The sequence below is a fragment of the Haematobia irritans genome, chromosome 2, assembly GCF_050003625.1.
Source record: "Haematobia irritans isolate KBUSLIRL chromosome 2, ASM5000362v1, whole genome shotgun sequence".
In the NCBI taxonomy this organism is placed as follows: domain Eukaryota; kingdom Metazoa; phylum Arthropoda; class Insecta; order Diptera; family Muscidae; genus Haematobia; species Haematobia irritans.
This window is the reverse complement of record NC_134398.1, coordinates 107,013,323-107,028,178: the sequence shown is the minus strand read 5'-3', so window position 1 is coordinate 107,028,178 and position 14,856 is coordinate 107,013,323. Positions and strand designations below refer to the sequence as shown.

The following is a 14,856-nucleotide window of genomic DNA, read 5'->3' as shown; positions in this document are numbered from 1 at the left end:
ATGGTACACATTATATAACTTCAAACATTAAAAACCATTCATATTTTTTTTAATTATGCAATAGCATTTGTGAACAAGCTACCCTTTTTAGTAATTTAAATTTTTTTCATTAAATGGACCAGGGGTTTTGCTTAACTTCTATGAATATACGCTTAACTTCTATGAATATATGGATGTTCTACAAAAGCCTAATTTTATTTTCCGTTCAAAAGCAGCCGCAGAAAAACTTTACTTGATGAAGATCTTCTAAAAGGACTCTATATTTTTGTAAAATATTTTCCAATAAGAGCTAGTATTTTCGTATTCGAAGAAAAATGTAACGTTTTGAGATAAATACTCGGATATTTATTTCATAATTAAGCGAAAATTATGCATTTGAAACTGAAAAGTGTTATATATTGGGTACGATTTTTAGTTTATGTAGTTATCGATAATACAATTTAGTACTATAAATTGATTCTTGTTAGCCTTAAGCCATCTCTAACTACTTTGAAAAAAAGAGTCTTATAATAGCTCTCTAAGCGTGCGTTTCAATGACTCAAACATAACAGATGACGACGGATAAAAAAAGTATTTTTTTCGTACGTGTGTGGTAGTACTTTGTATTTATAAGTGACGAACAACCGTTCTAAAATTCATAATGCCGGTCGATGACAATAATATTAATATTCTCGTGCTTCTACAACAGGAATTTGCTACAAATTTACTGACACGACAACAATAGTGGATGCAAGCAATGTTGGAAAAACTTTCAATTGACACCAGTAGCAGCGGTAGCAATCAACTGTTGCCGGCTTTTCACGCATTCATCAAAGACAACCAATCGTGGGACTCATATTTGGAGCAATTAAATCAACATTTTGCAGCATATTCTGTTTCACAGCCTATGAAACAAAAATCATTTTTTCTGTCGTGGATAGGATCAGAGTTATATGATTTGCTAAAAAACTTATTTGGTTCTTCCAACTTAGAAGACAAAACATTTCTCGATCTAACGCCAAAATTAACGGAGCATTTCCAAGTCTCTCATCATATTGTTGCAGCGAGGTATGCATACCAGACGAGTCAGGGGTTGCAGCCGTGAAAAATGCGAAACCTCCTACAGACATTAAACAATTGGAAGCGTTTATGGGTAAAGCTAACTATTACCATAACTTCGTACCAAATTTTTCGACTATCGCCGCTCCAATCAACAATCTTCGCAAAAAGAATACCAAATTCAAATGGCGTGCCTTCCAACAACAAGCTTTTGAAGAACTTAAACAACATATTATTAATGCAGCACAACTCACACATTTTCAAGATGAATTACCGTAGCATCTTACAACAGATGCATCACCTTTCGGTATTGGTGCTGTAATTTCTCACGTATGTCCGGATGGTACTGAAAGCCTATCGCATTTGCTTCTTAAACATTGGATCTACATCAAATAAGGTATAGCCAAATAGAGAAGGAAGGACTTGCTATTGTGTTTGAAGTTAAAAGTTTTCATCAATATCTCTATGGAAGAAAATTTGTTTTGATAACTGACCACAAGCCTTTAGTGAGTATTTTCAATCCAAATAAGCATCTGCCGACGATGACCGCGCACAGATTGCAGCGCTGGGCCATCACCCTTATGGCATACAATTTTGATACTAAATATCGCAAAGCGACTGAACAATGGTAATGCCTACGCACTATCGCGCCTTCCATCTGGAGTTGATTACAAATTTGATGAAGAAGAAGCATACTACAACATTATCTTCGATGATTTTTCAATCAATCCAAATCAAATTCGTGAGTTTGCTAAACAGGATAAAATTTTAAGCCTAGTACGTAATTATGTGGAGAAAGGTTTGCCTGTTCAATTAAAGTGCCACAATCAACGTATTAAATGTTTTTTTAATAGAAGACATTCATAAATAATTCAGAATGATATGCTTTGTCTTCAAACCGATTATGTCCGAGTAATTATACCAAACGCCTTGAAGAGCCAAGCATTACAGTTATTACACCAGGGACATTGCGGTATAGTAAAAATGAAGCAGTTAGCCAGACAAAACATATGGTGGGAAAACATAGATAAAGACATCGAACTTATCGCTTCTAAATTTGATATAGTAGTCAAAGACTGTTATTGTACAGACGTGTTTTGTGGCAAGCTCCAAAAATAAATTCCCTGGACCAGTTAAAGACGCACAATATTGGCCAAAAACTTTTGAGAACTTCCGGATTTGGTGATGCATTAACTGAACGTTAGAGATGGCTGTCCCGAACACAGATTAATACGAAAATAGTAAGAAAAAACTACACAAAATTGATTAATTTTTCGTGGAAAGTGGAAAAAATGGGATCGCCATGTTAACCGATTAGCGAAATAGATAAACAATAAACATTGAATTTGCACGATCAGCTGTTTAATAGACTGGTGTCAAATATCAAAACGCGGCCGTGTTTACATAGCTGTCCAGAAAATAAATCTTCATCAGAGGTTGCTCATTCACAATAGAGTTTTTTTGCCGTTACAACAAGCAACAGTTTAAAGTATAAATATATTTAAATAAATAAACAAACTGGAAAAGAGAAAAGCAATCAATTTGTCTCCAGTGGAGAGATCTGAACAAAGCCCAAAAGTTATCAAAATCCCGCTACTACAGACTACTGAACTACGATGTCGGTGTAGAATACATGAAGGATGTTTGGAATATAAATAAAATTGCTACTATTTTCAAAACTAGAGCAGACCTACTCCCTTTAAACGCCAACTCGTTCAATTCAAATAGTAATAAACAATGTACACTATGCAACACAAGACAATCTGAAAATCTACAGCATTTTCTGGCCATATGTCCAATATTGAGACACATACGTGTTAGACATTTTGGTAATCATCATTTGGAGGAAAACGAATTAAAAAGCCTCTTAAATGGGGATACAGAAAATGCTTGGGACAAACTATATGAATATGTGAATAGTGCATTAAAGTATAGGCAATGTATACTGAATGAACAATTTTAATGTATTTATGTGAAGCTTATTCAATTCTAAAAAAAAAAAATAAAAATAAAAAAAAAAATAAACACTAATATGTAATATCAAAATTTACTGTTATAACTGTCGCCATGACCAGTAAGAACTGACAGACAACTCAAAGTTATTGTCAGAAATCAAGATTTATTTTATATATAATACAATTGTGAAACCAATATGAAGTATTTTAATTGTCTTATGTACTTATTGTTATTATAAGTAAAGAAATGAGAATAAAATAAATAAAATAATAATAATATAAATATATAAAAATAATGTGATAATTGTAAAATAGAAAATCAATCTCCTCATAAGATTTATCAAAGTTGGCCAAACGCAACTAAACCTTGGCAACGTATACATATCGATTTCGCTGGACCGATATTTAATTCAATGTGGCTCATAATTGTTGACACATTTTCACAATTTCCATACGTTTTATCGATGTCAAGTACAACAGCAAAGGACACCACGTCAGCATTATTTATTCTTATTCACCAGCTGAATTTCTATTTTTTGAAATTCATCTCCTTCTTATGCTATGTTCCCACCGATTCGTTTTCCTCATTCGTTTTTCCAAAACATTTCACCGTTAACACCGGGTTGAGATATATTAGTTTGACAGTTACCATGGAAACTAGAAATTCACATTTACTCGAAATTCACATATATGCAACCTATGTCCAAATAATTACCGCGAGCGCAAAGGGAAAACCTTTTATATGTTATTATCACATGTCCATGTTTTTTCCTTTGTATAGTTTCGGAACAAAAATATGGTCCGTGTTTGATTTATAAACCCGTACAAATAGTTTTTAATAAATAAATTATTTCTTAATTCACATTGCAAATGGCGCCGTGCTATAAACGTCAGTTTTTCAACACGAAAAAACAAAGTATCACAAATGGAAAAAATTTCGCAAATTTTTCGCAATTTTTGGTTTTGTATGGAGTTTCAACGCGAAAACCGAACAGAGTACCGGCCTTAACTCAGAAAATAGGTCTTTCCGCCAAAAAGTTGTATATTACATTTTGTGTTTAGAATCGAAAAGTATACACGCTGGCCAAAAATTGGACCAATCCGACCACTTGTACTAAAGTAGATTTGAGCCCTAAATTTTTGCAAAATTATTATAGCATACTGACGGATTTTGGGTGAAAAGTTAAACATTCTGACCAAAAATACAATTATTATTAAATATTTCAGATTTATGTCATTTTCGATTAATTGGCGGCTAATTTTGAGACGAGATGAGTCGACGTGTTCGGCGACGTATTCGGCTGTCAAAAACTGGTCGGCGTCGGATAAAATCGGCAACGCGACTAGGCGGCTTCATTCTCTGGCTCAAATAGTAATAAATATTTACTGCTGCGATTATTTATGACACTGTACTGCGCTTTATGCGCTTTACAGACTATCAGTTATTCCGGACGACAATAGGGCTGTTTTCTTTTAGCACTGGATATGCTAAGCCATGAAGGACTATGCTAAGCCGTGAAGGACCAAAAATATGCAACACTGAAATCAGCTGTTTAAAAACAATCACAGAAAAGAAGTGAAATCTTGAATGTTTAATGTATGAAATGCTCCAATTAGTAATAAATATTTAATGCTGCGATTATTTATGGCACTGTACCACTTTGAATTTCATGTTTTTCGACAAATTAGTCACAATAAATTGCTATTGTGAATCGATGAAGCGTCCCTTTATCAAAATAAAATCTGGCAACATCGACGCGACTTGCACTGATGAGATGTTCTGGATAGAACACCAGTGCAACGATGTTCTGGATAGCTCATACAAATGTTGCATCCAGTGCAAAAAGAAAACAGCCCTAATGTCCGCGTCCAACTTTTCGCTTAAAATCGTACGCATTGACCACACTGCAATTTTTGTTTGACAGACCAATGAAAAAATCGATAGCAGAAATAGATATGATATCGATATTTTTTATAAACAATCCCAATAAACACAAACGTTTGAAAAATGCTAAATTTCAACAATTTTTCAAACATTTTTTCAAAGGATTAGGGTAATATTCAAGTTGAGAAATTGTTGAGAAAATCGCGTTCTCAACAAAAAACAGACATTACCCTCAACAGTGGAATTCAACACATTAGCAATAATATCTCAAGTGTTATCCTCAAATTGAAATGCATCGCTACTCAATAATTTGTCAAACAATTTTCGATGCGAGTCAAATTCAAAATTAACATCGTTGCAAATACTTTTCAACCTAAATTTGTATGAATGATATCCCCACTTCAAATTGAAAGTCAAAGCCAAAATTCTATGAATTTTGTATAATTTATTCATTTTCATCAAAATATAATATATAATAATACACTACACTACATAATACACTACAATACCAATTGATAAATAATAATCTTATTAAACATATCAACAAATAAGAACAAAAAAAAACAAACAACAAAACTTTAAATATCTTAAACATTATTAGTAAACACTTTTGCATTGATAATTCGTTTTCCTTCCTTTTGGTGTCATAAAACAGCATTAAAATTTATTAACATGCAGGCAATTTGAAATTAGGAACGTACTGGACCGCGTGTTAGAATTGATTTCCAGCAGAAGGAATTCACAAAATATCCATTTTAAACTGATAATAGCATATGAATTAAACTGACATGTGATCCCCTTTTTCATCCAGAAGTTGTTGATTTCAACAATTTGTTGTTTTTAACAATTTTAATTGGTTGCACTTGTAATGTTTCTGGAAACTTTTTCTTGTCGATAAGCCACTCATTTTTCATTGGTCAGCTTCTTAATGTTTGCAAGAATGTAGCATCCAAAGATTTTGGTTTTCTGCAAAGAGATTTAAATTTAGTGACTTCTCTAAAGTGTTGATTTAATTTTTCATATTGACGTACCAATTATTATAAACTATTTGAAGCAGTTCCAGTTAATTGTCCACCATTTTTTCATCGGTCAGCTTTTTAATGTTTTCAAGAACGTAGAATCCATAATTTTAGTTTTCTGCAAAGATATATACATTTAGTGACTTCCTTAAAGTTTTATTTCATTTTTTATTTTCACTTACCTATTTTTATAAACTATTTGGTTATTTGTCTAAAATTTTCCATTTTTTTATTTCTTGCAATTGACCACGAACTTCGTTGCACAAATAAGTATTGAAAACCACATGGTTTTTTCGTTGCATTTTAGGGTAGTGTTTTGTCAAAGTTTTCTCATATTATCTTCAACAACTTTTCAAAGATTTCGTCAACATTTTGGTAAATTGAAAGTAATTCGCAAACAATTTGAAGATGTATTGAAGATGAGCTATTTCAAGTCAAGTTGAATTTATGTTGAAAATTATATTTACCCTCAAACTGAAAAGTTGTTGCATTTGAAAAACGCTCATCCTGTGTTTATTGGGATAACATTGAGGAGAAAATTGTGACGCTATTATGCCTCAATTTGATAAATATTCAGATTTTTGGGTAAATACTATAGATATTCATAAAATATTGTTTTAATTGTGTTACGATAGCCTCTAAGTTAATCTTTTTATTTGTTTCAGCCAAACTAAAACATGTTTTAGTGTAATGTATGAGTGCAAATCGGGCGAAAGCTATATATGGGAACTATATCAAAATCTGAACGGATTTCAACCGAATTTGGGATGCATAGTAAGAATACTATTTCTACTCCATGTGCAATTGTTCATGTAAATCGGAGATAGTGTAATCCACCCATTTTGAGATCCAAAACAGAGATTGCGCTGCTGTGTCAGTATTCTCATTTCCTTGCAAAAGTCTTGCCTTGGTATTTATGAGATTGGTTAACTGTTGATATAGACTTTCAATATACATTGTGTTTACAAACTTGGGCTGAAGATGTGATGGCGTCATGCAAGTTATTCTTAATAAAAGTCGATTCCAGTCTCGTATCTTCTTTGAAGCCATTTAATTCAGAGGTTCTAAACGTGGTGCCATTGTTAAACAAGAACATAGATACGGGAGAACTGCTTAAAAACTCAAAGTGTAGGAGTTCTCCAATAGTTGGTCAGAAATAAAGATTGTGATGTGAGAAATGAAGAACGTTGAGACCAATTGAACTCTAAATTTTAAATTTAAGGCAATGCCTGTCCTATGTTTAATAGTCTTCAGTATATGTATTTATAGATAAGTGAAGAAAGTTCAAAGTCGGACGGAGCTCATTGTATTATACCCTTCAAGACATTGTGGACCAAAACTTTTGAAGCTATCTCAAATCCTTTAAGTTTTTTAATTTGTAATTTTTTAGACAATTTCGCAAAAATGCATTCATGATTCATCAGTTGATATATATGTATTAGGGCCAGTTTCTCAATGTCTTGTTATTATTTATCGTGTCGATAAAACAGCTGATCCCATACAAAAAATTTACTAACCGGAGGTCTATCCACCGGTTAAAATTAATCGGAGGATAAGAAACTGGCCATTAGAGTATAGGAACATTAGTCATTTTTACAAATTTGTTACTTATATTTGCTATAGAAATAAAATTTTGAGAAAATTTATTATAGAAATAAAATTTTGACAAAATTTTCTATAGAAATAAAATCTGTGGACTTATGACAAAACCCCATAAGTCGAGATAGGACAATTTCTCAAAAATTGTATGTTGTGTGTAGTTTTTGAAGGCGCATCTTTATGTGTTTACAGATCAGTGTTGCCAGGTGATTTTTGATTCTTCCCCCCCAAATCTTAAGAAAAAAACCCCTAAATTGGTCTAAGCTTTTTTCAAACACCCCCAAAAAATTTCAGAGTATAAAAGTACAAAAAGTGGTCCCAAAATTACATGAAAAAAAATCCTGTAGTGATACACTTCAAAAATTTAATTTAACACAAATATATATCCTTAAAGAAGAGTTCTTTCCTGAGAAACTACATTTTAGAAAACTAAGTTTTCTTTTGATGCTAAATTTTTTTTTCGTTTGAAGTAAATAAAAAATAAAATTTGCTATTTAAGAAACAGATTTTCGTTTGTTTAAAATTTCATCCCTGAGGAAATTATTTTTTTTATGGATGTAATAATACAATGCGTATATCAATTAAAAAAGCGGATTTACCCTTAAAAAGCTTTCTGCTGCTAAGTTAAAATACGATTGTTTTTAATTTTGTCAAATATTAAAAATGCCCTTTCAACAGAAGAGTTTAAAAAAGATAACGAAAATAATGCTATTGGATACTTGTTTGTATTTAGGATCTTCTTTTTGACTTTCCGCATCTTTTTCTCGTAACTCATGCTAGAATTGTTCCGAATTTGCTTGAGAATTGCTCCACTTTATAAGGTCTGAAATAATTTTTTACCCCCAAAAATCCCCCCAAATAAATGTTACCCCTAAAAATCCCCCTAAACGTGAAAAAATCCCCTAAATTTGGGGGGAAAACCCCTAACCTGGCAACACTGTTACAGATTTTTGATATATGCCCTAGATCGGGAGATATAGAGTCGTGAAAAACAACATAACTCTCGAACTTTTAAGTCTAGTTTTGACAAAACAACATATCTCGTTTTATGTTGCAAAACGTATTCGGAATAATTCTAACGTACTTTTGACAAAACAACACGAGTCCACATTTGTTTTCTGTATTTGACAAAATATTTTATGACAAAACAACATATATCGAGTCGTGGTGTTTTATCGAATAAAATTTCAATATAAACGCGAACATAACTGCAGTTGAGTTGTTTTCTTAGTCAGTCGATGATCAGCATTCAATGCGACAAAACAACATAGGAAGACTTATGTGCTTTTGTCACATGTAATTTTGTTTAGTGTCCCCAACATAAGTCGAATAATGGTGTTTTGTCGTGTGGCTAATTATGAAATATAGACACTTTGGTAAAAGATATGTTGTTTTTGAATGAGAAATATAACCAGCACAAAATCAAAATAAATCAATCGAAAAGGAAACTAAAATGAGTTTGTATGAGGAAACGAAGGACGTGGATGTAGATGAGAGAATGTCCAAAGACATGTTTGACGCAGACTCGATTGACAAAAATAAAAGCAATTTGGACTATGAAGCCGACCGCTTCCATGAGACTGATTATGATGACTCGGATTATGTACCGGATTCAGAGGATTGCCTCAATACCACAACAGAGAGCAACCGTGAAATTGCAGTATCTATAGAGACAAATCTGACTAACTTTGAGTCAGTAGAAATCGATGAAACTCTCATGTTGGATAATGAATCATCCTTGTCATATAAGAAAGCTAACAAACGACATAAAAACCTCGGAAAAGAATATGTGACTTACAAAAATAAAATTGTTCCCCCTAAAGAAACTCCCCTTAAAAAATGCAGAAATCATTGCCCTACAAAAATTTCATTGCGAACAACAGAATATTTTTAAAATGTATTGGGGTCTTGGAACGTATAATAAACGTAGACAGTATTTATCAGGCTTAATCGAAGCTGAAGCAAAAAAAAAAAAAACTGGAAAAACTAATAGTTCTAAGAACAGACTATATAATTTTGTATACAATGTCGACGTTAAAAGTCAACGTGTAAGAGTTTGTAGACAATGCTTTGTACGTATTTTTGATGAGACTGCGGAATCTATCAGAACCATAAACCGGAATAAGGTTGCGGGGTCTAATCAACTTGTTCAAATGGACAAGAGAGGACAACATATTCCGTCGCACAACTTACCAGTCCAAAAGTATCAAGAACATATAAATGGTTTTCCTAAATATGAGAGCCACTACAGCCGTCGTCACACGAAGCAAGTTTATTTTCAATGTAACCTAAGCGTATCTGAGTTATATAGGTTGTACACTGAAAAATGTATTGAGCCAGTTTCAGCTGCGACATATAGAGAAATATTCCAGAAACTTAATATTAAGTTTAAGAAGCCTTATCTAGACGTGTGCAACGTCTGTGAAAGATTAAGAGTGGATATTTGTAATGCAAGCAACAACGATGATCAATTGACTCTTCTTAAAATGCAGCAGGAAGTACATCATACTGAAGCAGACATGGCATATGATTCTAAAAATAAGGATAAAACGTTGTCTTTGAAAAAAAATTCTGTCAAAATGTATACATTTGATCTTCAACAGTGTTTGCCAACACCGCATTTAAATGCTTCGGTTTTCTTTTATAAAAGACCATTATGGACCATTAATTTAACAATCCACGATGGAGAAACTAATATGGCTTCATGTTTCATTTGGAATTAAACAATAGCTAAGCGTGGAGCCAATGAGATATCGTCGTGCATATTCAAATTCATAAAAAATTCCGAACTATGTAAAACATATAATTTTATACAGCGATTCTTGCCCAGGCCAAAACCGGAATTCGTATATCTGCGCAATGTTTGAACAAGTCCTGCTGGAGAATCCAAACCTTGAAATTATTGATCACAAGTTTTTAGTAGTAGGACATACTCATATGGAATGCGATACCGTCCATTCTCAAATAGACAAAAAGAAACGAAAGTGTGTTAACTGTATACACCATCCACATGATTGGGCTACTTTAATTTCAACCACAAGCCACAAATATACTGCTGTTGAAATGGCATAAGAAGAATTTTTCGACTTCGGAACACTATTGAAGGACAAATATTCTTGGACGAATAAAAATAACTCAGGTAAGTTTAATAAAATCATTAATTTTATAAATACGTAAAAATACTATCTAATTCTTATACAATACAGGCGATAAATTTCAATGGAAGGACGTGTTTCGGCTACGGTATGAAAGTTCCAAATTAGGAACCATTCAATATAAATTATCCTTGAATATGGACGAAGAATTTAAGGATTTAGTAATAACTCAACGGAGGAAGAAAAAAATAGACGTTGAACTAAATCAATGTTACTCTGGGCCACTCCTTACTTCATTAAATAAAAAACGAGACTTACAATACATTCTGCCGTTCATCAGTGCAGAATTTCACGATTTTTACAAGAATCTGCTTGCTGAAGGCGAACAAGAAGTTGAAGTTGATTTGGACTTAGATGATTCAATACATACAAAGTAGATTAGTTTTCGAGATAAGTTTTGATATGAATCCAATATTTTTAAGTTTTTAAACATGAGTGAATTCAAATTATTTCCCTCCATTTCATTAATTTTTTTTTAAATTAAATCTAAGCATTGAACTTGACTTTTATATATTGTTTATGTTCAAATTAATTAATAAAATGCTGAATTCCCTATGCAAAACAACACATATCACACATTTTTTATTATTTTAGTTTCATAAAACCCCGTAAGTCGAGAGATGTGTTGTGAACTATTGATTTCCTTTTTTGGGGCAAAACACCATAAATAGAGATATGTTATTTTTTAAAATAAAATATTATTTGACAAAACAACATAAGTGAGTATTTGCTAATTTTCTCTGGATCGGGGGGTGCTAGGTGGATTTGGTAAAGTAGAAAAATAAGCTAATGAAATTGTCCATCACATATATATTAAACATTTTCTAGATGTTTTCTACAGAAGTTTTGATGGCCCCTTAAAGGTGTATTTTCGCTCTCCTGTAAAATTGAGTTTTTAGACTTATGGGGTTTTGTCATAAATCCACAGAAATGTTGACCAAATTTTTTTATAGTGACAAAATTTTTACAAAATTTTCTATAGAAATAAAAGTTTTACAAAATGTTCTATAGAAATAAAATTTTTACAAAATTTTCTATAGAAATAAATTTTTGAAAAAAAAAATCTGGCAATATTCGCCATATGTATATAGGTATATGCTTTTAAAATAAAAATTAAAAAAATTAAATTATTGTTCGAAATATTTCAAATAAATTGTTTTGATGGTGGACATTAACATGGATTGATTCAACCCATCTGCTAGTCTAACATTCTAGGAAACATAAAATGACCTCCTTAATTGGAAGTTGCTTTTCATTTACGGTCATAACTTACATTTGTCGAATAAATAACGCAATGGAAACGATTTTGCGTAAAAGCTTGTTTAGTTACAAAAAAGTAAAGTGTTTTAAAAAAATTAGTTTAGCGGGAGTCGGAGTTGAGCAAACTTTTTACAACTTCGACTCCAGCAAAATCTTCAGACTCCGACTCCACAGCCCAGGTTTCGACGTTTGTGCAATTTCATAAAAATAAAAATTTGTTTTTAATTTGTATGTACATTTCACGGTTTTTATTTGGAAGTCATTGAAATTCAAAAAAACAATATTGGTCTATCAATACATGTGATGGCATATAAAGGATTCGTAGGGATTGAAATCCGAAAAAGAGGTCAAAATCGTTAAGGCAGCAACTTAACTGGAAGGTAGAAACAATGGATGAGAATAAGTAATTTTTCTTTAATATTAATTTAATTTTATATATCCTATTACATGTATTAAAAAAAGAATATTTCAATGTCAATAGATGCTGGTATGATTCGTAATAAATATAACTAATAGAATATAAATATGTAATAAAACAAGTAAGTAAAGTCTGAAGTCGGGCCGGGCCGGGCCGACTATTATATCCTATGCTGGGAGTTATTATGAAGGTTTATATTCCCATATTGCAATATTTATATCTTAGAAGATATGGAGACAATTTTTTGTACAAAAACTCTAGAATTAAAATTTAAATCGGCTAACGTCCTGGGATGAAACACAATGTTAGAACAAAAGTATAGGAAATATAAACCAAAAGCAATTTTAATGCATTTGTACAAAAGAGCATTTATGATTTATCGGGCGATTCATATGTATTCAGAATAAATGACAATTTGAGTAATATTAATAATTTTTATTATTCTCTTTGATTTTCTTCGACCTTTTTATGTTATAATAATAAATTAATGATTTTTCATGCTCGAGGTCTTTTTTCAATATTTATCTTTCCCAATATTACGCGATTGCCATATTGAATCGCTTCTTCAGGGGGTCTACAATAGATCTTAAGAAATTACATTTCCAATTCTTGATTGCTCATTCGTAACTGCCATAAAATAGCCTTTAGAAAATTTTAAAACAAAGAAAATGTATTATTTTTGTTTTTAAGGCTTATGATCTCCATTTGAACCTAAACCATATGATATCATTTAATCCTAACCAATGGCAAGAAGTTTCATAGAAGTAATCAAACGGAATGGCTATAGTATCAACAATTAATTTTTATAGTTAGAAGTTACAAAAACTTTACATTATTTTCAAATATATGAGACACTTATCGCCCTGTTCAGGTTTACGAATTCGCAAAACGCAAAATTTTTCCCAACCTCTATTTTCTGAACCATAATGATAAATAATACGAAGTTTGTATAAATAGTTCCTATTGATAAGAAATTTAACTGGAACAAATTTCATGACAAAACATGGAATGGTTCAAAAGTTATTGAAAATGCGAAATTTTGCGTTTTGCCAATTCGTAAACCAGAACATGGAGGAAAGTTCATTTTACTATCGTATGTTCCTCCATATCTTTATGCACTTTGTATAACTCTTTGTTTTTTGTAGATGTCCAGTTTCTCAATAACACTTTGCAATAAATTATTTGGAATATGGCGCTTTTTCCATTTTCTTCTTCTTGATTTTTTGTCAGCACATTTTGACAATTCAAAACTAAACGATAATCGATAGCTATCGATTATATATTTATCGTATACAAATCTGACCGATTGACACACTGTACAATTTCTTTTCAACACCGATATTCACAGTTAAGTCCGAAGGCATAATCGATACTGCTGCATGTATATGGGATCGATAACATATTTACCGATTATTTAGTCATCGCCGACAAGTCGTATCGATTCGATACACTGTAAGATTCTTTACAAACACCAACATTCCGTCCGGAATAACTGATAGTCTCTAAAGCGGACCTTAGACGGTCGGATAAACACTACGACAGAGGTTCGTCTATTTGTTGTGTTTTCGTTCAAGTTTTGCCCTTACACTGCACGAACTAATATGATGACAACATGAAAAAATAAGAAGAAGCATAAACATGCAACGAAGATGTATGAATAGTTATAGGAGAAACAATTTTTTACTGAAAAAATGGAAGAAAATAATAATAATCCGGGTATATGTTGCAAAACAATGATTCCGGAAGTAATCCACATTTAATATATTACAAATTACTTTATGAATTTCAAAATACCTCTCGCCTGGTTTTCCATGGAATGGAAGTGGATTTTTCTAAGTTTTTGCCATAATTCTGGTTCAGATTTGTATATTTCTTTAATTGGCAACCCTGCCAACATTTTTTGAATTTGGGGGCGCTTCTGAGAATCCCCACTACGTCGAAATAGTCGTATACGATATCCAAAACTCCTCGGAAAAGCGCCGTCACTATTGAGAAGTTGTACCACGCCAAGCTACTAAAAAAAAGTATCGCATGAGTGCAATTATTAGGTGCCCTTCTGGATACATTTAGAAGGACGCCAATAGGAGCCCCTTTAAACAATCAGAGAAAGTGCATTTTAAGATAGTTGTAAAAGAATCATTATGGTGAAGTAAAACACGATTGTTTATATGTTTATTAATTTTATTAAACATTTATAAATTCTCACAAATATATCATTTATACGACTATCACATCACATTTAAAATATTTTTATGAATTAATAAAATATTGATGTTGAGTTACAAGTTGCAAGTTACATGTCGTAGCGTCTATCAGCCAGTGCTTTTATTCCCAATGGAGGCAGCGTGTCAGGAAAAATATTTGAAAAACTATCATTTTATTCCATTTGGAAAGTCAAAAATTATTCACCATTATACCTTTTACAATTTTAAGCGAAATAACTATGTTTTCAGCACTTCATTATCGTTTTTATTTAAATAAATTATAAGAAGCTAGTTGCGCTTGGTGTTTCACAAAATATAAAATG

At 32.0% G+C, this 14,856-nt stretch overlaps 1 protein-coding gene, 1 long non-coding RNA gene and 1 pseudogene across 3 annotated transcripts in view; 2 read left to right on the top strand and 1 right to left on the bottom strand.

Moving 5' to 3' along the window:
• Nucleotides 1-14,856, bottom strand: part of LOC142225965 (uncharacterized) — a 47,303-nt gene that overhangs the window by 10,862 nt on the left and 21,585 nt on the right. The gene's annotated exons all lie outside the window — the stretch shown is intronic.
• Nucleotides 6,305-6,931, top strand: LOC142225968 (uncharacterized). The gene is made up of 2 exons (XR_012719543.1): nt 6,305-6,482; nt 6,563-6,931. It is a non-coding gene; the product is annotated as an uncharacterized LOC142225968 (long non-coding RNA).
• LOC142223646 (uncharacterized) lies at nt 8,463-11,220 on the top strand (annotated as a pseudogene).